Source organism: Ambystoma mexicanum, unplaced genomic scaffold, assembly GCF_040938575.1.
Source record: "Ambystoma mexicanum isolate Mex_15411 unplaced genomic scaffold, UKY_AmexF1_1 Mex_scaf66, whole genome shotgun sequence".
NCBI lineage: Eukaryota > Metazoa > Chordata > Amphibia > Caudata > Ambystomatidae > Ambystoma > Ambystoma mexicanum.
Window position 1 is genome coordinate 134,048 of NW_027182484.1, and position 24,187 is coordinate 158,234.

Sequence of the window (24,187 nt, forward strand, 5' to 3'; positions counted from 1 at the left end):
CAGTTCAAGAAGTCCCTGTTTCATAACCATATACCCTCTTCAATAGATCCTGTTAAAATATTTTTCAACCCAATGCACAGTAAGACACAATAGGATATATCATCATTTCATATAAAAAACAATGAACAATTGGGTTTAACTATGCTCTTAGCACAAAATCAACAAACTGCAGTAGAGAAGCAGTTACGTTTTGCAGAATTTGTGCATTTGACAAACGTTTTTTTTCCATGTTCCAAGATCTACATGTGATACGAAATGTATGAATTCTTGCAATGGAAACCTCACTGTATTTTACCAAGGCAGATAAAGGACATCTTGTGTATCCCTTATAGTTGTAAGGAGGGTTTGGTGGCTGAAAATGCATTGCTTTGATGGTGATTGCATGTTGCTTCCACTTTGTACATATTACTGAATTAATGAAGGAGAACATTTCAGAACTGGGGGTATAGTTCAGTGGTAGAGCATTTGACTGCAGATTAATAGGTCCCTAGTTCAAATCTGGGTGCCCCCTTGTCCAACTGTTTTACCTGTAGAAATATTTTTTTAATTAAATAAATTGAAGAAAACATTTACAATCTTAGCATATTATGTAATGAGCAACACATTTCTACAAATTTAAATACTCCTGATCATCTCCTGAAACATAGGGTAAACACCATTAAGCTATTTTGGATTTCTTCGTATGATACAAGCTGTGTTTTACATTCACCCAAGTTCTACTGGTGATATGATCAGTTTGAAATAGTCCATTGGAAGCTCATATGAACGTTATAAAACTGTGGTGGAAACCAATAATATGCCCTTAATGAAATGTATTAATTTGTCCAGCTGACCAGAAGTGTACTGATGTCATTAGTTCTACAAGTTCCATACAGTCACCCACTCTATCACCTTTTCAAAAAAGGGCAGTTTTCAGCATTCAAGGGTTTATGTCAGTGGTAGAGCGTAGGAATGCAGTTCAAGAAGTCCCTGTTTCATAACCATCTACCCTCTTCAATAGATCCTGTTAAAATGTTTTTCAACCCAATGCACTGTAAGAAACAATAGGATATATCATCATTTCATATGAAAAACAATGAACAATTGGGTTTAACTATGCTCTTAGCACAAAATCAACAAACTGCAGTAGAGAAGCAGTTACGTTTTGCAGAATTTGTGCATTTGACAAAAGTTTTTTTTCCATCTTCCAAGATCTACATGTGATACGAAATGTATGAATTCTTGAAATGGAAACCTCACTGTATTTTACCAAGGCAGATAAAGGACATCCTTCGCACCCCTTATACTTATAAGGAGGGTTTGGTGGCTGAAAATGCATTGCTTTGATGGTGATTGCATGTTGCTTCCACTTTGTACATATTACTGAATAAATAAAGGTGAACATTATCGAATTGGGGGTATAGCTCAGTGGTAGAGCATTTGACTGCAGATCAAGAGGTCCCTAATTCAAATCTGGGTGCCCCCTGGTCCAACTGTTGTACCTGTAGAAATATTGTTTTACATAAATTGAAGAAAACATTTACAATCTTAGCATTGTATGTAATGAGCAACACATTTCTACATTTGAAATACTCCTGATCATCTCCTGAAACATAGTGTAAACACCATTAAGCTATTTTGGATTTCTTCGTATGATACAAGCTGTGTATTACATTCACCCAAGTTCTACTGGTGATATTATCAGTTTGAAATAGTCCATTGGAAGCTCATATGAATGTTATAAAACTGTGGTAGAAACCAATAATATGCCCTTAATGAAATGTATTAATTTGTACAGCTGCCCAGAAGTGCACTGATGTCATTAGTTCTACAGGTTCCATACAGTCACCCACTCTATCACTTTTTTTTAAAAAGGGCAGTTTTCAGCATTCAAGGGTTTATGTCAGTGGTAGAGTGTAGGAGTGCAGTTGAAGAAGTCCCTGTTTCATAACCATATACCCTCTTCAATAGATCCTGTTAAAATGTTTTTCAACCCAATGCACTGTAAGACACAATAGGATGTATCATCATTTCGTGTAAAAAACAATGAACAATTGGGTTTAACTATGCTCTTAGCACAAAATCAACAAACTGCAGTAGAGAAGCAGTTACGTTTTGCAGAATTTGTGCATTTGACAAAAGTTTTTTTTTCCATGTTCCAAGATCTACATGTGATACGAAATGTATGAATTCTTGCACTGGAAAACTCACTGTATTTTAAGAAGGCAGATAAAGGACATCTTTTGTACCCCTTATACTTATAAGGAGGGTTTGGTGGCTGAAAATGCATTGCTTTGATGGTGATTGCATGTTGCTTCCACTTTGTACATATTACTGAATAAATAAAGGTGAACATTTCAGAACTGGGGGTATAGCTCAGTGGTAGAGAATTTGACTGCAGATCAAGAGATCACTAGTTCAAATCTGGGTGCCCTCTTGTCCAACGGTTTTACCTGTAGAAATATTTTTTTAATTAAATAAATTGAAGAAAACATTTACAATCTTAGCATTTTATGTAATGAGCAACACATTTCTACATTTGAAATACTCCTGATCGTCCCCGGAAACATAGGGTAAACACCATTAAGCTGTTTCGGAATTCTTAGTATGATACACGCTGTGTATTACATTACCCAAGTTCTACTGGTGATATTATCAGTTTGAAATAGTCCATTGGAAGCTCATATGAATGTTATAAAACTGTGGTGGAAACCAATAATATGCGCTTAATGAAATGTATTAATTTGTACAGCTGACCAGAAGTGCACTGATGTCATTAGTTCTACAAGTTCCATACAGTCACCCACTCTATCACCTTTTTAAAAAAGAGCAGTTTTCAGCATTCAAGGGTTTATGTCAGTGGTAGAGGGTAGGAGTGCAGTTCAAGAAGTCCCTGTTTCATAACCATATACCCTCTTCAATAGATCCTGTTAAAATATTTTTCAACCCAATGCACTGTAAGAAACAATAGGATATATCATCATTTCATATAAAAAACAATGAACAATTGGGTTTAACTATGCTCTTAGCACAAAATCAACAAACTAAACAAAATCAACAAACCAATCCCTATTGGTGATATAAAACTGTGGTGGAAACCAATAATATGCCCTTAATGAAATTTATTAATTTGTACAGCTGACCAGAAGTGCACTGATGTCATTAGTTCTACAAGTTCCATAAAGTCACCCACTCTATCACCTTTTTAAAAAAGGGCAGTTTTCAGCATTCAAGGGTTTATGTCAGTGGTAGAGCGTGGGAGTGTAGTTCAAGAAGTCCCTGTTTCATAACCATATACCCTCTTCAATAGATCCTGTTAAAATGTTTTTCAACCCAATGCACTGTAAGAAACAATAGGATATATCATTTTGTATAAAAAACAATGAACAATTGGGTTTAACTATGCTCTTAGCACAAAATCAACAAACTGCAGTAGAGAAGCAGTTACGTTTTGCAGAATTTGTGCATTTGACAAAAGTTATTTTTCCATGTTCCAAGATCTACATGTGATACGAAATGTATGAATTCTTGCAATGGAAACCTCACTGTATTTTACCAAGGCAGATAAAGGACATCCTTCGCACCCCATATACTTATAAGGAGGGTTTGGTGGCTGAAAATGCATTGCGTTGATGGTGATTGCATGTTGCTTGCACTTTGTACATATTACTGAATTAATAAAGGTGAACATTTTAGAAGTACAGGTATAGCTCAGTGGTAGAGCATTTGACTGTAGATCAAAAGGTCCCTAGTTCAATTCTGGGTGCCCCCTTCTCCAACTGTTTTACCTGTAGAAATATTTTTTTAATTAATTAAATAAATTGAAGAAAACATTTACAATCTTAGCATTTTATGTAATGAGCAACACATTTCTACATTTGAAATACTCCTGATCATCTCCGGAAACATAGGGTAAACACCATTAAGCTGTTTCGGATTTCTTCGTATGATACAAGCTGTGTATTACATTCACCCAAGTTCTACTGGTGATATTATCAGCTTGAAATAGTCCATTGGAAGCGCATATGAATGTTATAAAACTGTGGTGGAAACCAATAATATGCCCTTAATGAAATGAATTAATTTGTACAGCTGACCAGAAGTGCACTGATGTCATTAGTTCTACAAGTTCCATACAGTCACCCACTCTATCACCTTTTTTTAAAAAAGAGCAGTTTTCAGCATTCAATGGTTTATGTCAGTGGTAGAGGGTAGGAGTGCAGTTCAAGAAGTCCCTGTTTCATAACCATATACCCTCTTCAATAGATCCTGTTAAAATGTTTTTCAACCCAATGCACTGTAAGAAACAATAGGATATATCATCATTTCATATAAAAAACAATGAATAATTGGGTTTAACTATGCTCTTAGCACAAAATCAACAAACTGCAGTAGAGAAGCAGTTTCGTTTTGCAGTATTTGTGCATTTGACAAAAGTTTTTTTTCCATGTTCCAAGATCTACATGTGATGCGAAATGTATGAATTCTTGCACTGGAAATCTCACTGTATTTTACAAAGGCAGATAAAGGACATCTTTTGTACCCCTTATACTTATAAGGAGGGTTTGGTGGCTGAAAATGCATTGCTTTGATGGTGATTGCATGTTGCTTCCACTTTGTACATATTACTGAATAAATAAAGGTACACATTTCAGAATATGGGGTATAGCTCAGTGGTCGAGCATTTGATTGCAGATCAAGAGGTCCCAAGTTAAAATCTGGGTGCCCCCTTGTCCAACTGTTTTACCTGTAGAAATATTTTTTTAATTAAATAAATTGAAGAAAACATTTACAATCTTAGCATTTTATGTAATGAGCAACACATTTCTTCATTTGAAATACTCCTGATCATCTCTGGAAACATAGGGTAAACACCATTAAGCTGATTCGGAATTCTTCGTATGATACAAGCTGTGTATTACATTCACCCAAGTTCTACTGGTGATATTATCAGTTTGAAATAGTCCATTGGAAGCGCATATGAATGTTATAAAACTGTGGTGGAAACCAGTAATATGCCCTTAATGAAATGTATTAATTTGTACAGCTGACCAGAAGTGCACTGATGTCATTAGTTCTACAAGTTCCATACAGTCACCCACTCTATCACCTTTTTAAAAAAGGGCTGTCTTCAGCATTCAAGGGTATAACTCAGTGGTAGAGCGTTGGAGTGCAGTTCAAGAAGTCCCTCTTTCATAACTATATACCCTCTTCAATAGATCCTGTTAAAATGTTTTTCAACCCAATGAACTGTAAGAAACAATAGGATATATCATCATTTCATATAAAAACAATGAACAATTGGGTTTAACTATGCTCTTGGCACAAAATCAACAAACTGCAGTAGAAAAGCAGTTACGTTTTGCAGAATTTGTGCATTTGACAAAAGTTTTTTTTTCCTGGACCAAGATCTACATGTGATACGAAATGTATGAATTCTTGCACTGGAAACCTCACTGTATTTTACAAAGGCAGATAAAGGACATTTTTTGTACCCCTTATATTTATAAGGAGGGTTTGGTGGCTGGAAATGCATTGCTTTGATGGTGATTGCATGTTGCTTCCACTTTGTACATATTACTGAATTAATAAAGGTGAACATTTTAGAACTGCGGGTATAGCTCGATGGTCGAGCATTTAACTGCAGATCAAGAGGTCCCTAGTTCAAATCTGTGTGCCCGCTTGTCCAACTGTTTTACCTGTTGAAATATTTTTTTAATTAAATAAATTGAAGAAAACATTTACAATCTTAGCATTTTATGTAATGAGCAATACATTTCTACATTTCGAAATACTCCTGATCATCTCCTGAAACATAGGGTAAACACCATTAAGCTGTTTAGGATTTCCTCATAAGATACAAGCTGTGTATTACATTCACCCAAGTTCTACTGGTGATATTGTCAGTTTGAAATAGTCCATTGGAAGCGCATATGAATGTTAGAAAACTGTGGTGGAAACCAATAATATGCCCTTAATGAAATGTATTAATTTGTACAGCTGACCAGAAGTGCACTGATGTCATTAGATCTACAAGTTCCATCCAGTCAACCACTCTATCACCTTTTTAAAAAAGAACAGTTTTCAGCATTCAAGGGTTTATGTCAGTGGTAGAGGGTAGGAGTGCAGTTCAAGAAGTCCCTGTTTCATAACCATATACCCTCTTCAATAGATCCTGTTAAAATATTTTTCAACCCAATGCACTGTAAGAAACAATAGGATATATCATCATTTCATATAAAAAACAATGAACAATTGGGTTTAACTATGCTCTTAGCACAAAATCAACAAACTAAACAAAATCAACAAACCAATCCCTATTGGTGATATAAAACTGTGGTGGAAACCAATAATATGCCCTTAATGAAATGTATTAATTTGTACAGCTGACCAGAAGTGCACTGATGTCATTAGTTCTACAAGTTCCATAAAGTCACCCACTCTATCACCTTTTTAAAAAAGGGCAGTTTTCAGCATTCAAGGGTTTATGTCAGTGGTAGAGCGTGGGAGTGTAGTTCAAGAAGTCCCTGTTTCATAACCATATACCCTCTTCAATAGATCCTGTTAAAATGTTTTTCAACCCAATGCACTGTAAGAAGCAATAGGAAATATCATCATTTCATATACAAAACAATGAACAATTCGGTTTAACTATGCTCTCAGCACAAAATCAACAAACTGCAGTAGAGAAGCAGTTACATTTTGCAGAATTTGTGCATTTGACAAAAGATTTTTTTCCATGTTCCCAGATCTGCATGTGATACGAAATGTATGACTTCTTGCAATGGAAACCTCACTGTATTTTACCAGGGCAGATAAAGGACATCCTTTGCACCCCATATACTTATAAGGAGGGTTTGGTGGCTGAAAATGCATTGCTTTGATGGTGATTGCATGTTGCTTGCACTTTGTACATATTACTGAATAAATAAAGGTGAACATTTCAAAACTGGGGGTATAGCTCATTGGTAGAGCATTTGACTGCAGATCAAGAGGTCCCTAGTTCAAATCTGGGTGCCCCCTTGTCCATCTGTTTTAATTGTAGAAATATATTTTTAATTAAATAAATTGAAGAAAACATTTACAATATCAGCAATTATGTAATGAGCAACACATTTCTACATTTGAAATACTCCTGATCATCTCCTGAAACACATGGTAAACACCATTAAGCTGTTTCGGACTTCTTCGTATGATACAAGCTGTGTATTACATTCACCCAAGCTCTATTGGTGATATTATCAGTTTGAATTAGTCCATTGGAAGCTCATATGAATGTTATAAAACTGTGGGGGAAACCAGTAATATGCCCTTAATGAAATGTATTAATTTGTACAGCTGACCAGAAGTGCACTGATGTCATTAGTTCTACAATTTCCATTGAGTCACCCACTCTATCACCTTTTTAAAAAAGGGCAGTTTTCAACATTGAAGGGTTTATGTCAGTGGTAGAGCGTAGGAGTGTAGTTCAAGAAGTCCCTGTTTCATAACCATATACCCTCTTCAATAGATCCTGTTAAAATGTTTTTCAACCCAATGCACTGTAAGAACCAATAAGATATATCATCATTTCATATACAAAACAATGAACAATTGGGTTTAACTATGCTCTTAGCACAAAATCACCAAACTGCAGTAGAGAAGCAGTTACATTTTGCAGAATTTGTGCATTTGACAAAAGTTTTTTTTCCATGTTCCAAGATCTACATGTGATACAAAATGTATGAATTCTTGCAATGGAAACCTCACTGTATTTTACCAAGGCAGATAAAGGACATCTTTTGTACCCCTTATACTTATAAGGAGGGTTTGGTGGCTGAAAATGCATTGCTTTGATGGTGATTGCATGTTGCTTCCACTTTGTACATATTACTGAATAAATAAAGGTGAACATTTCAGAAATGGGGGTATAGCTCAGGGGTAGAGCATTTCACTGCAGATCAAAAGGTCCCTAGTTCAAATCTGGGTGCCCCCTTGTCCAACTGTTTTACCTGTAGAAATATTTTTTTAATTAAATACATTGAAGTAAACATTTACAATCTTAGCATGTTATGTAATGAGCAACACATTTCTACATTTGAAATACTCCTGATCATCACCTGAAACATAGGGTAAACACCGTTAAGCTGTTTAGGATTTCTTCGTATGATACAAGCTGTGTTTTACATTCACCCAAGTTCTACTGGTGATATGATTAGTTTGAAATAGTCCATTGGAAGCTCATATGAATGTTATAAAACTGTGGTGGAAACCAATAATATGCCCTTAATGAAATGTATTAATTTGTACAGCTGACCAGAAGTGCACTGATGTTATTAGTTCTACAAGTTCCATACAGTCACCAACTCTATCACCTTTTTAAAAAAGGGCAGTTTTCAGCATTCAAGGGTTTATGTCAGTGGTAGAGCGTGGGAGTGCTTTTCAAGAAGTTCCTGTTTCATAACCATATACCCTCTTCAATAGATCGTGTTAAAATATTTTTCAACCCAATGCACTGTAAGAAACAATAGGATATATCATCATTTCATATACAAAACAATGAACAATTGGGTTTAACTGTGCTCTTAGCACAAAATCAACAAACTGCAGTAGAGAAGCAGTTACATTTTGCAGAATTTGTGCATTTGACAAAAGATTTTTTTTCCATGTTCCAAGATCTACATGTGATACGAAATGTAGGAATTCTTGCAATGGAAACCTCACTGTATTTTACCAAGGCAGATAAAGGACATCCTTCGCACCCCATATACTTATAAGGAAGGTTTGGTGGCTGAAAATGCATTGCTTTGATGGTGATTGCATGTTGCTTCCACTTTGTACATATTACTGAATAAATAAAGGTGAACATTTCAAAAATGGGTGTATAGCTCAGGGTTAGAGCATTTCACTGCAGATCAAAAAGTCCCTAGTTCAAATCTGGGTGCCCCCTTGTCCAACTGTTTTACCTGTAGAAATATTTTTTTAATTAAATAAATTGAAGTAAACATTTACAATCTTAGCATTTTATATAATGAGCAACACATTTCTACATTTGAAATACTCCTGATCATCACCTGAAACATAGGGTAAACACCATTAAGCTGTTTAGGATTTCTTAATATGATACAAGCTGTGTTTTACATTCACCCAAGTTCTACTGGTGATATGACCAGTTTAAAATAGTCCATTGGAAGCTCATATGAATGTTATAAAACTGTGGTGGAAACCAATAATATGCCCTTAATGAAATGTATTAATTTGTACAGATGACCAGAAGTGCACTGATATCATTAGTTCTACAAGTTCGATAAAGTCACCCACTCTATCACCTTTTTAAAAAAGGGCAGTTTTCAACATTGAAGGGTTTAGTTTATGTCAGTGGTAGAGCGTAGGGGTGTAGTTCAAGAAGTCCCTGTTTCATAACCATATACCCTCTTCAATAGATCCTGTTAAAATGTTTTTCAACACAATGCACTGTAAGAAACAATAGGATATATCATCATTTCATATACAAAACAATGAACAATTGGGTTTAACTATGCTCTTAGCACAACATCAACAAACTGCAGTAGAGAAGCAGTTACATTTTGCAGAATTTGTGCATTTGACAAAAGATTTTTTTTCCATGTTCCAAGATCTACATGTGATACGAAATGTATGAATTCTTGCAATGGAAACCTCACTGTATTTTACCAAGGCAGATAAAGGACATCCTTTGCACCTGATATACATATACAAGCTGTGTTTTACATTCACCCAAGTTCTACTGGTGATATTTTCAGTTTGAAATAGTCCATTGGAAGCTCATATGAATGTTATAAAACTGTGGTGGAAACCAATAATATGCCCTTAATGAAATGTATTAATTTGTACAGATGACCAGAAGTGCACTGATGTCATTAGTTCTACAAGTTCCATACAGTCACCCACTCTATCACCTTTTTAAAAAAGGACAGTTTTCAACATTGAATGGTTTATGTCAGTAGTAGAGCGTAGGAGTGTAGTTCAAGAAGTCCCTATTTCATAACCATATACCCTCTTCAATAGATCCTGTTAAAATGTTTTTCAACCCAATGCACTGTAAGAAACAATAGGATATATCATCATTTCATATACAAAACAATGAACAACGGGTTTAACTATGCTCTTAGCACAACATCAACAAACTGCAGTAGAGAAGCAGTTACATTTTGCAGAATTTGTGCATTTGACAAAAGATTTTTTTTCCATGTTCCAAGATCTACATGTGATACGAAATGTATGAATTCTTGCAATGGAAACCTCACTGTATTTTACCAAGGCAGATAAAGGACATCTTTTGTACCCCTTATACTTATAAGGAGGGTTTGGTGGCTGAAAATGCATTGCTTTGATGGTGATTGCATGTTGCTTCCACTTTGTACATATTACTGAATAAATAAAGTCGAACATTTCAGAAATGGGGGTATAGCTCAGTGGTAGAGCATTTGACTGCAGATCCAGAGGTCCCTAGTTCAAATCTGGGTGCCCCCTTGTTCAACTGTTTTACCTGTAGAAATATTTTTTTAAATAAATTGAAGAAAACATTTACAATCTTAGCATTTTATGTAATGAGCAACACATTTCTACATTTGAAATACTCCTGATCATCTCCTGAAACATAGGGTAAACACCATGAAACTGTTTAGGATTTCTTCATATGATACAAGCTGTGTTTTACATTCATACAAGTTCTACTGGTGATATTATCAGTTGGAAATAGTCCATTGGAAGCTCATATGAATGTTATAAAACTGTGGTGGAAACCAATAATATGCCCTTAATGAAATGTATTAATTTGTACAGCTGACCAGAAGTGCACTGATGTTATTAGTTCTACAAGTTCCATACAGTCACCAACTCTATCACCTTTTTAAAAAAGAGCAGTTTTCAGCATTCAAGGGTTTATGTCAGTGGTAGAGCGTGGGAGTGCTTTTCAAGAAATCCCTGTTTCATAACCATACACCCTCGTCAATAGATCCTGTTGAAATGTTTTTCAACCCAATGTACTGTAAGAAACAAAAGGATATATCATCATTTCATATAAAAACAATGAACAATTGGGTTTAACTATGCTCTTAGCACAAAATCAACAAACTGCAGTAGAGAAGCAGTTACGTTTTGCAGAATTTGTGCATTTGACGAAAGTTTTTTTTTCCATGTTCCAAGATCTACATGTGATACGAAATGTATGAATTCTTGCAATGGAAACCTCACTGTATTTTACCAAGGCAGATAAAGGACATCTTTTGTACCCCTTATACTTATAAGGAGGGTTTGGTGGCTGAAAATGCATTGCTTTGATGGTGATTGCATGTTGCTTCCACTTTGTACATATTACTGAATAAGTAAAGGTGAACATTTCAGAAATGGGGTTATAGCTCAGGGATAGAGCATTTCACTGCAGATCAAGAGGTCACTAGTTCAATTCTGGGTGCCCCCTTATCCAACTATTTTACCTGTAGAAATATTTTTTTAATTAAATAAATTGAAGTAAACATTTACAATCTTAGCATTTTATGTAATGAGCAACACATTTCTACATTTGAAATACTCCTGATCATCACCTGAAACATAGGGTAAACACCATTAAGATGTTTAGGATTTCTTCATATGATACAAGCTGTGCTTTACATTCACCCAAGCTCTACTGGTGATATGATCAGTTTGAACTAGTCCATTGGAAGCTCATATGAATGTTATAAAACTGTGGTGGAAACCAATAATATGCCCTTAATGAAATGTATTAATTTGTACTGCTGACCAGAAGTGCTCTGATGTCATTAGTTCTACAAGTTCCGTAGAGTCACCCAGTCTATCACCTTTTTAAAAAAGGGCAGTTTTCAACATTGAAGGGATTATGTCAGTGGTAGAGCGTAGGAGTGTAGTTCAAGAAGTCCCTGTTTCATAACCATATACCCTCTTCAATAGATCCTGTTAAAATGTTTTTCAACCCAATGCACTGTAAGAATCAATAGGATATGTCATCATTTCATATACGAAACAATGAACAATTGGGTTTTACTATGCTCTTAGGACAAAATCACCAAACTGCAGTAGAGAAACAGTTACATTTTGCAGAATTTGTGCATTTGACGAAAGTTTTTTTTCCATGTTCCAAGATCTACATGTGATACGAAATGTATGAATTCTTGCAATGGAAACCTCACTGTATTTTACCAAGGCAGATAAAGGACATCCTTTGCACCCGATATACATATACAAGCTGTGTTTTACATTCACCCAAGTTCTACTGGTGATATTTTCAGTTTGAAATAGTCCATTGGAAGCTCATATGAATGTTATAAAACTGTGGTGGAAACCAATAATATGCCCTTAATGAAATGTATTAATTTGTACAGCTGACCAGGAGTGCACTGATGTCATTAGTTTTACAAGTTCCATACAGTCACCCACTCTATCACCATTTTAAAAAAAGGGCAGCTTTCAGCATTCAAGGGTTTAACTCAGTGGTAGAGCATAGGAGTGCAGTTCAAGAAATCCCTGTTTCATAACCATACACCCTCGTCGATAGATCCTGTTAAAATGTTTTTCAACCCAATGTACTGTAAGAAACAAAAGGATATATCATCATTTCATATAAAAAAAATGAACAATTGGGTTTAACTATGCTCTTAGCACAAAATCAACAAACTGCAGTAGTGAAGCAGTTACATTTTGCAGAATTTGTGCATTTGACAAAAGATTTTTTTTCCATGTTCCAAGATCTACATGTGATACGAAATGTATGAATTCTTGCAATGGAAACCTCACTGTATTTTAGCAAGGCAGATAAAGGACATCTTTTGTACCCTTTATACTTATAAGGAGGGTTTGGTGGCTGAAAATGCATTGCTTTGATGGTGATTGCATGTTGCTTCCACTTTGTACATTTTACTGAATAAGTAAAGGTGAACATTTCAGAAATGGGGTTATAGCTCAGGGATAGAGCATTTCACTGCAGATCAAGAGGTCACTAGTTCAATTCTGGGTGCCCCCTTATCCAACTATATTACCTGTAGAAATATTTTTTTAATTAAATAAATTGAAGTAAACATTTACGATCTTAGCATTTTATGTAATGAGCAACACATTTCTACATTTGAAATACTCCTGATCATCACCTGAAACATAGGGTAAACACCATTAAGATGTTTAGGATTTCTTCATATGATACAAGCTGTGCTTTACATTCGCCCAAGTTCTACTGGTGATATGATCAGTTTGAACTAGTCCATTGGAAGCTCATATGAATGTTATAAAACTGTGGTGGAAACCAATAATATGCCCTTAATGAAATGTATTAATTTGTACTGCTGACCAGAAGTGCTCTGATGTCATTAGTTCTACAAGTTCCGTAGAGTCACCCAGTCTATCACCTTTTTAAAAAAGGGCAGTTTTCAACATTGAAGGGATTATGTCAGTGGTAGAGCGTAGGAGTGTAGTTCAAGAAGTCCCTGTTTCATAACCATATACCCTCTTCAATAGATCCTGTTAAAATGTTTTTCAACCCAATGCACTGTAAGAAACAATAGGATATATCATCATTTCATATACAAAACAATGAACAATTGGGTTAAACTATGCTCTTAGCACAAAATCAACAAACTGCAGTAGAGAAGCAGTTACATTTTGCAGAATTTGTGCATTTGACAAAAGATTTTTTTTCCATGTTCCAAGATCTACATGCGATACGAAATGTATGAATTCTTGCAATGGAAACCTCACTGTATTTTACCAAGGCAGATAAAGGACATCCTTCGCACCCCATATACTTATAAGGAAGGTTGGTGGCTGAAAATGCATTGCTTTGATGGTGATTGCATGTTGCTTCCACTTTGTACATATTACTGAATAAATAAAGGTGAACAGTTCAGAAATGGGGGTATAGCTCAGGGGTAGAGCATTTCACTGCAGCTCAAAAGTCCCTAGTTCAAATCTGGGTGCTCCCTTGTCCAACTGTTTTACCTGTAGAAATATTTTTTAATTAAATAAATTGAAGTAAACATTTACAATCTGAGCATTTTATGTAATGAGCAACACATTTCTACATTTGAAATACTCCTGATCATCACCTGAAACATAGGGTAAACACCATTAAGCTGTTTAGGATTTCTTCATATGATACAAGCTGTGTTTTACATTCACCCAAGTTCTACTGGTGATATGACCAGTTTAAAATAGTCCATTGGAAGCTCATACGAATGTTATAAAACTGTGGTGGAAACCAATAATATGCCCTTAATGAAATGTATTGATTTGTACAGCTGACCAGAAGTGCACTGATGTCATTAGTTCTACAAGTTCCATAGATTCACCCACTCTATCACCTTTTTAAAAAAGGGCAGTTTTCAACATTGAAGGGTTTATGTCAGTGGTAGAGCGTAGGAGTGTAGTTCAAGAAGTCCCTGTTTCATAACCATATACCCTCTTCAATAGATCCTGTTAAAATGTTTTTCAACCCAATGCACTGTAAGAAACAATAGGATATATCATCATTTCATATACAAAACAATGAACAATTGGGTTTAACTATGCTCTTAGCACAACATCAACAAACTGCAGTAAAGAAGCAGTTACATTTTGCAGAATTTGTGCATTTGACAAAAGATTTTTTTTCCATGTTTTAAGATCTACATGTGATACGAAATGTATGAATTCTTGCAATGGAAACCTCACTGTATTTTACCAAGGCAGATAAAGGACATCCTTCGCACCCCATATACTTATAAGGAGGGTTTGGTGGCTGAAAATGCATTGCTTTGATGGTGATTGCATGTTGCTTCCACTTTGTACATATTACTGAATAAATAAAGGTGAAATTTTCGGAACTGGCTGTGTAGCTCAGTTGTAGAGCATTTAACTGCCGATCAAGAGGTCCCTAGTTCAAATCTGGGTGCCCCCCTTGTTCAACTGTTTTACCTGTAGAAATATTTTTTAATTAAATAAATTGAAGTAAACATTTACAATCTGAGCATTTTATGTAATGAGCAGCACATTTGAAATACTCCTGATCATCACCTGAAACATAGGGTAAACACCATTAAGCTGTTTAGGATTTCTTCATATGATACAAGCTGTGTTTTACATTCACCCAAGTTCTACTGGTGATATGACCAGTTTAAAATAGTCCATTGGAAGCTCATACGAATGTTATAAAACTGTGGTGGAAACCAATAATATGCCCTTAATGAAATGTATTGATTTGTACAGCTGACCAGAAGTGCACTGATGTCATTAGTTCTACAAGTTCCATAGAGTCACCCACTCTATCACCTTTTTAAAAAAGGGCAGTTTTCAACATTGAAGGGTTTATGTCAGTGGTAGAGCGTAGGAGTGTAGTTCAAGAAGTCCCTGTTTCATAACCATATACCCTCTTCAATAGATCCTGTTAAAATGTTTTTCAACCCAATGCACTGTAAGAAACAATAGGATATATCATCATTTCACATACAAAACAATGAACAATTGGGTTTAACTATGCTCTTAGCACAAAATCAACAAACTGCAGTAGAGAAGCAGTTACATTTTGCAGAATTTGTGCATTTGACAAAAGATTTTTTTTCCATGTTCCAAGATCTACATGTGATACGAAATGTATGAATTCTTGCAATGGAAACCTCACTGTATTTTACCAAGGCAGATAAAGGACATCCTTCGCACCCCATATACTTATAAGGAAGGTTTGGTGGCTGAAAATGCATTGCTTTGATGGTGATTGCATGTTGCTTGCACTTTGTACATATTACTGAATTAATAAAAGTGAACTTTTCAGAACTGGGGGTATAGCTCCGTGGTAGAGCATTTGCCTGCAGATCAAGAGGTCCCTATTTCAAATCTGGGTGCTCCCTTGTTCAACTGTTTTACCTGTAGAAATATTTTTTTAAATAAATTGAAGAAAACATTTCCAATCTTAGCATTTTATGTAATGAGCAACACATCTCTACATTTGAAATACTCCTGAAACATAGGGTAAACACCATGAAACTGTTTAGGATTTCTTCATATGATACAAGCTGTGTTTTACATTCACCCAAGTTCTACTGGTGATATTATCAGTTTGAAATAGTCCATTGGAAGCTCATATGAATGTTATAAAACTGTGGTGGAAACCAATAATATGCCCTTAATTAAATGTATTAATTTGTACTGCTGACCAGAAGTGCTCTGATGTCATTAGTTCTACAAGTTCCGTAGAGTCACCCAGTCTATCACCTTTTTAAAAAAGGGCAGTTTTCAACATTGAAGGGTTTATGTCAGTGGTAGAGCGTAGGAGTTCAGTTCAAGAAGTCCCTGTTTCATAACCATATACCCTCTTCAATAGATCCTGTTAAAATGTTTTTCAACCCAATGCACTGTAAGAAACAATAAGATATATCATCATTTCATATAAAAAGCAATGAACAATTGGGTTTAACTATGCTCTTAGCACAAAATCAACAAACTGCAGTAGAGAAGCAGTTACGTTTTGCAGAATTTGTGCATTTGACAAACGTTTTTTTTCCATGTTCCAAGATCTACATGTGATACGAAATGTATGAATTCTTGCAATGGAAACCTCACTGTATTTTACCTAGGCAGATAAACGACATCTTTTGTACCCCTTATACTTATAAGGAGGGTTTGGTGGCTGAAAATGCATTGCTTTGATGGTGATTGCATGTTGCTTCCACTTTGTACATATTACTGAATAAATAAAGGTGAACATTTCAGAAATGGGGGTATAGCTCAGTGGTAGAGCATTTGACTGCAGATCAAGAAGTCCGTAGTTCAAATCTGGGTGCCCCCTTGTTCAACTGTTTTACCTGTAGAAATATTTTTTTAATTAAATAAATTATAAACATTTACAATCTTAGCATTTTATGTAATGAGCAACATATTTCTACATTTGAAATACTCCTGATCATCACCTGAAACATAGGGCAAACACCATTAAGATGTTTAGGATTTCTTCATATTATACAAGCTGTGCTTTACATTCACCCAGGTTCTACTGGTGATATGATCAGTTTGAACTAGTCCATTGGAAGCTCATATGAATGTTATAAAACTGTGGTGGAAACCAATAATATGCCCTTAATGAAATGTATTAATTTGTACTGCTGACCAGAAGTGCTCTGATGTCATTAGTTCTACAAGTTCCGTAGAGTCACCCAGTCTATCACCTTTTTAAAAAAGGGCAGTTTTCAACATTGAAGGGTTTATGTCAGTGGTAGAGCGTAGGAGTGTAGTTCAAGAAGTCCCTGTTTCATAACCATATACCCTCTTCAATAGATCCTGTTAAAATGTTTTTCAACCCAATGCACTGTAAGAACCAATAAGATATATCATCATTTCATATACAAAACAATGAACAATTGGGTTTAACTATGCTCTTAGCACAAAATCACCAAACTGCAGTAGAGAAGCAGTTACATTTTGCAGAATTTGTGCATTTGACAAAAGATTTTTTTTCCATGTTCCAAGATCTACATGTGATACAAAATGTATGAATTCTTGCAATGGAAACCTCACTGTATTTTACCAAGGCAGATAAAGGACATCTTTTGTACCCCTTATACTTATAAGGAGGGTTTGGTGGCTGAAAATGCATTGCTTTGATGGTGATTGCATGTTGCTTCCACTTTGTACATATTACTGAATAAATAAAGGTGAACATTTCAGAAATGGGGGTATAGCTCAGGGGTAGAGCATTTCACTGCAGATCAAAAGGTCCCTAGTTCAAATCTGGGTGCCCCCTTGTCCAACTGTTTTACCTGTAGAAATATTTTTTTAATTAAATACATTGAAGTAAACATTTACAATCTTAGCATGTTATGTAATGAGCAACACATTTCTACATTTGAAATACTCCTGATCATCACCTGAAACATAGGGTAAACACCGTTAAGCTGTTTAGGATTTCTTCGTATGATACAAGCTGTGTTTTACATTCACCCAAGTTCTACTGGTGATATGATTAGTTTGAAATAGTCCATTGGAAGCTCATATTAATGTTATAAAACTGTGGTGGAAACCAATAATATGCCCTTAATGAAATGTATTAATTTGTACAGCTGACCAGAAGTGCACTGATGTTATTAGTTCTACAAGTTCCATACAGTCACCAACTCTATCACCTTTTTAAAAAAGGGCAGTTTTCAGCATTCAAGGGTTTATGTCAGTGGTAGAGCGTGGGAGTGCTTTTCAAGAAGTTCCTGTTTCATAACCATATACCCTCTTCAATAGATCGTGTTAAAATATTTTTCAACCCAATGCACTGTAAGAAACAATAGGATATATCATCATTTCATATACAAAACAATGAACAATTGGGTTTAACTGTGCTCTTAGCACAAAATCAACAAACTGCAGTAGAGAAGCAGTTACATTTTGCAGAATTTGTGCATTTGACAAAAGATTTTTTTTCCATGTTCCAAGATCTACATGTGATACGAAATGTAGGAATTCTTGCAATGGAAACCTCACTGTATTTTACCAAGGCAGATAAAGGACATCCTTCGCACCCCATATACTTATAAGGAAGGTTTGGTGGCTGAAAATGCATTGCTTTGATGGTGATTGCATGTTGCTTCCACTTTGTACATATTACTGAATAAATAAAGGTGAACATTTCAAAAATGGGTGTATAGCTCAGGGTTAGAGCATTTCACTGCAGATCAAAAAGTCCCTAGTTCAAATCTGGGTGCCCCCTTGTCCAACTGTTTTACCTGTAGAAATATTTTTTTAATTAAATAAATTGAAGTAAACATTTACAATCTTAGCATTTTATATAATGAGCAACACATTTCTACATTTGAAATACTCCTGATCATCACCTGAAACATAGGGTAAACACCATTAAGCTGTTTAGGATTTCTTAATATGATACAAGCTGTGTTTTACATTCACCCAAGTTCTACTGGTGATATGACCAGTTTAAAATAGTCCATTGGAAGCTCATATGAATGTTATAAAACTGTGGTGGAAACCAATAATATGCCCTTAATGAAATGTATTAATTTGTACAGATGACCAGAAGTGCACTGATATCATTAGTTCTACAAGTTCGATAAAGTCACCCACTCTATCACCTTTTTAAAAAAGGGCAGTTTTCAACATTGAAGGGTTTATGTCAGTGGTAGAGCGTAGGAGTGTAGTTCAAGAAGTCCCTGTTTCATAACCATATACCCTCTTCAATAGATCCTGTTAAAATGTTTTTCAACCCAATGCACTGTAAGAACCAATAAGATATATCATCATTTCATATACAAAACAATGAACAATTGGGTTTAACTATGCTCTTAGCACAAAATCACCAAACTGCAGTAGAGAAGCAGTTACATTTTGCAGAATTTGTGCATTTGACAAAAGATTTTTTTTCCATGTTGCAAGATCTACATGTGATACGAAATGTATGAATTCTTGCAATGGAAACCTCACTGTATTTTACCAAGGCAGATAAAGGACATCTTTTGTACCCCTTATACTTATAAGGAGGGTTTGGTGGCTGAAAATGCATTGCTTTGATGGTGATTGCATGTTGCTTCCACTTTGTACATATTACTGAATAAATAAAGTCGAACATTTCAGAAATGGGGGTATAGCTCAGTGGTAGAGCATTTGACTGCAGATCAAGAGGTCCCTAGTTCAAATCTGGGTGCCCCCTTGTTCAACTGTTTTACCTGTAGAAATATTTTTTTAAATAAATTGAAGAAAACATTTACAATCTTAGCATTTTATGTAATGAGCAACACATTTCTACATTTGAAATACTCCTGATCATCTCCTGAAACATAGGATAAACACCATGAAACTGTTTAGGATTTCTTCATATGATACAAGCTGTGTTTTACATTCATACAAGTTCTACTGGTGATATTATCTGTTGGAAATAGTCCATTGGAAGCTCATATGAATGTTATAAAACTGTGGTGGAAACCAATAATATGCCCTTAATGAAATGTATTAATTTGTACAGCTGACCAGAAGTGCACTGATGTTATTAGTTCTACAAGTTCCATACAGTCACCAACTCTATCACCTTTTTAAAAAAGAGCAGTTTTCAGCATTCAAGGGTTTATGTCAGTGGTAGAGCGTGGGAGTGCTTTTCAAGAAATCCCTGTTTCATAACCATACACCCTGGTCAATAGATCCTGTTGAAATGTTTTTCAACCCAATGTACTGTAAGAAACAAAAGGATATATCATCATTTCATATAAAAACAATGAACAATTGGGTTTAACTATGCTCTTAGCACAAAATCAACAAACTGCAGTAGAGAAGCAGTTACGTTTTGCAGAATTTGTGCATTTGACGAAAGTTTTTTTTCCATGTTCCAAGATCTACATGTGATACGAAATGTATGAATTCTTGCAATGGAAACCTCACTGTATTTTACCAAGGCAGATAAAGGACATCTTTTGTACCCCTTATACTTATAAGGAGGGTTTGGTGGCTGAAAATGCATTGCTTTGATGGTGATTGCATGTTGCTTCCACTTTGTACATATTACTGAATAAGTAAAGGTGAACATTTCAGAAATGGGGTTATAGCTCAGGGATAGAGCATTTCACTGCAGATCAAGAGGTCACTAGTTCAATTCTGGGTGCCCCCTTATCCAACTATTTTACCTGTAGAAATATTTTTTTAATTAAATAAATTGAAGTAAACATTTACAATCTTAGCATTTTATGTAATGAGCAACACATTTCTACATTTGAAATACTCCTGATCATCACCTGAAACATAGGGTAAACACCATTAAGATGTTTAGGATTTCTTCATATGATACAAGCTGTGCTTTACATTCACCCAAGCTCTACTGGTGATATGATCAGTTTGAACTAGTCCATTGGAAGCTCATATGAATGTTATAAAACTGTGGTGGAAACCAATAATATGCCCTTAATGAAATGTATTAATTTGTACTGCTGACCAGAAGTGCTCTGATGTCATTAGTTCTACAAGTTCCGTAGAGTCACCCAGTCTATCACCTTTTTAAAAAAGGGCAGTTTTCAACATTGAAGGGATTATGTCAGTGGTAGAGCGTAGGAGTGTAGTTCAAGAAGTCCCTGTTTCATAACCATATACCCTCTTCAATAGATCCTGTTAAAATGTTTTTCAACCCAATGCACTGTAAGAACCAATAAGATATATCATCATTTCATATACAAAACAATGAACAATTGGGTTTAACTATGCTCTTAGCACAAAATCACCAAACTGCAGTAGAGAAGCAGTTACATTTTGCAGAATTTGTGCATTTGACAAAAGATTTTTTTTCCATGTTGCAAGATCTACATGTGATACGAAATGTATGAATTCTTGCAATGGAAACCTCACTGTATTTTACCAAGGCAGATAAAGGACATCTTTTGTACCCCTTATACTTATAAGGAGGGTTTGGTGGCTGAAAATGCATTGCTTTGATGGTGATTGCATGTTGCTTCCACTTTGTACATATTACTGAATAAATAAAGTCGAACATTTCAGAAATGGGGGTATAGCTCAGTGGTAGAGCATTTGACTGCAGATCAAGAGGTCCCTAGTTCAAATCTGGGTGCCCCCTTGTTCAACTGTTTTACCTGTAGAAATATTTTTTTAAATAAATTGAAGAAAACATTTACAATCTTAGCATTTTATGTAATGAGCAACACATTTCTACATTTGAAATACTCCTGATCATCTCCTGAAACATAGGATAAACACCATGAAACTGTTTAGGATTTCTTCATATGATACAAGCTGTGTTTTACATTCATACAAGTTCTACTGGTGATATTATCAGTTGGAAATAGTCCATTGGAAGCTCATATGAATGTTATAAAACTGTGGTGGAAACCAATAATATGCCCTTAATGAAATGTATTAATTTGTACAGCTGACCAGAAGTGCACTGATGTTATTAGTTCTACAAGTTCCATACAGTCACCAACTCTATCACCTTTTTAAAAAAGAGCAGTTTTCAGCATTCAAGGGTTTATGTCAGTGGTAGAGCGTGGGAGTGCTTTTCAAGAAATCCCTGTTTCATAACCATACACCCTGGTCAATAGATCCTGTTGAAATGTTTTTCAACCCAATGTACTGTAAGAAACAAAAGGATATATCATCATTTCATATAAAAACAATGAACAATTGGGTTTAACTATGCTCTTAGCACAAAATCAACAAACTGCAGTAGAGAAGCAGTTACGTTTTGCAGAATTTGTGCATTTGACGAAAGTTTTTTTTCCATGTTCCAAGATCTACATGTGATACGAAATGTATGAATTCTTGCAATGGAAACCTCACTGTATTTTACCAAGGCAGATAAAGGACATCTTTTGTACCCCTTATACTTATAAGGAGGGTTTGGTGGCTGAAAATGCATTGCTTTGATGGTGATTGCATGTTGCTTCCACTTTGTACATATTACTGAATAAGTAAAGGTGAACATTTCAGAAATGGGGTTATAGCTCAGGGATAGAGCATTTCACTGCAGATCAAGAGGTCACTAGTTCAATTCTGGGTGCCCCCTTATCCAACTATTTTACCTGTAGAAATATTTTTTTAATTAAATAAATTGAAGTAAACATTTACAATCTTAGCATTTTATGTAATGAGCAACACATTTCTACATTTGAAATACTCCTGATCATCACCTGAAACATAGGGTAAACACCATTAAGATGTTTAGGATTTCTTCATATGATACAAGCTGTGCTTTACATTCACCCAAGCTCTACTGGTGATATGATCAGTTTGAACTAGTCCATTGGAAGCTCATATGAATGTTATAAAACTGTGGTGGAAACCAATAATATGCCCTTAATGAAATGTATTAATTTGTACTGCTGACCAGAAGTGCTCTGATGTCATTAGTTCTACAAGTTCCGTAGAGTCACCCAGTCTATCACCTTTTTAAAAAAGGGCAGTTTTCAACATTGAAGGGATTATGTCAGTGGTAGAGCGTAGGAGTGTAGTTCAAGAAGTCCCTGTTTCATAACCATATACCTTCTTCAATAGATCCTGTTAAAATGTTTTTCAACCCAATGCACTGTAAGAAACAATAGGATATGTCATCATTTCATATACGAAACAATGAACAATTGGGTTTTACTATGCTCTTAGCACAAAATCACCAAACTGCAGTAGAGAAAAAGTTACATTTTGCAGAATTTGTGCATTTGACGAAAGTTTTTTTTCCATGTTCCAAGATCTACATGTGATACGAAATGTATGAATTCTTGCAATGGAAACCTCACTGTATTTTACCAAGGCAGATAAAGGACATCCTTTGCACCCGATATACATATACAAGCTGTGTTTTACATTCACCCAAGTTCTACTGGTGATATTTTCAGTTTGAAATAGTCCATTGGAAGCTCATATGAATGTTATAAAACTGTGGTGGAAACCAATAATATGCCCTTAATGAAATGTATTAATTTGTACAGCTGACCAGGAGTGCACTGATGTCATTAGTTTTACAAGTTCCATACAGTCACCCACTCTATCACCATTTTAAAAAAAGGGCAGCTTTCAGCATTGAAGGGTTTAACTCAGTGGTAGAGCATAGGAGTGCAGTTCAAGAAATCCCTGTTTCATAACCATACACCCTCGTCGATAGATCCTGTTAAAATGTTTTTCAACCCAATGTACTGTAAGAAACAAAAGGATATATCATCATTTCATATAAAAAAAAATGAACAATTGGGTTTAACTATGCTCTTAGCACAAAATCAACAAACTGCAGTAGTGAAGCAGTTACATTTTGCAGAATTTGTGCATTTGACAAAAGATTTCTTTTCCATGTTCCAAGATCTACATGTGATACGAAATGTATGAATTCTTGCAATGGAAACCTCACTGTATTTTAGCAAGGCAGATAAAGGACATCTTTTGTACCCTTTATACTTATAAGGAGGGTTTGGTGGCTGAAAATGCATTGCTTTGATGGTGATTGCATGTTGCTTCCACTTTGTACATTTTACTGAATAAGTAAAGGTGAACATTTCAGAAATGGGGTTATAGCTCAGGGATAGAGCATTTCACTGCAGATCAAGAGGTCACTAGTTCAATTCTGGGTGCCCCCTTATCCAACTATATTACCTGTAGAAATATTTTTTTAATTAAATAAATTGAAGTAAACATTTACGATCTTAGCATTTTATGTAATGAGCAACACATTTCTACATTTGAAATACTCCTGATCATCACCTGAAACATAGGGTAAACACCATTAAGCTGT

At 35.2% G+C, this 24,187-nt stretch overlaps 3 non-coding genes across 3 annotated transcripts; all 3 read left to right on the plus strand.

Annotated features, from left to right (window-relative positions):
- Nucleotides 1-6,930: 6,930 nt before the first annotated feature.
- On the plus strand, nt 6,931-7,002 carry TRNAC-GCA (transfer RNA cysteine (anticodon GCA)). Its single transcript has one exon. It is a non-coding gene; the product is annotated as a tRNA-Cys (tRNA).
- Nucleotides 7,003-19,552: 12,550 nt separating this feature from the next.
- Nucleotides 19,553-19,624, plus strand: TRNAC-GCA (transfer RNA cysteine (anticodon GCA)). Its single transcript has one exon. It is a non-coding gene; the product is annotated as a tRNA-Cys (tRNA).
- Nucleotides 19,625-21,454: 1,830 nt separating this feature from the next.
- TRNAC-GCA (transfer RNA cysteine (anticodon GCA)) lies at nt 21,455-21,526 on the plus strand. The gene has a single exon. It is a non-coding gene; the product is annotated as a tRNA-Cys (tRNA).
- The last annotated feature ends 2,661 nt before the right edge of the window (nt 21,527-24,187 follow it).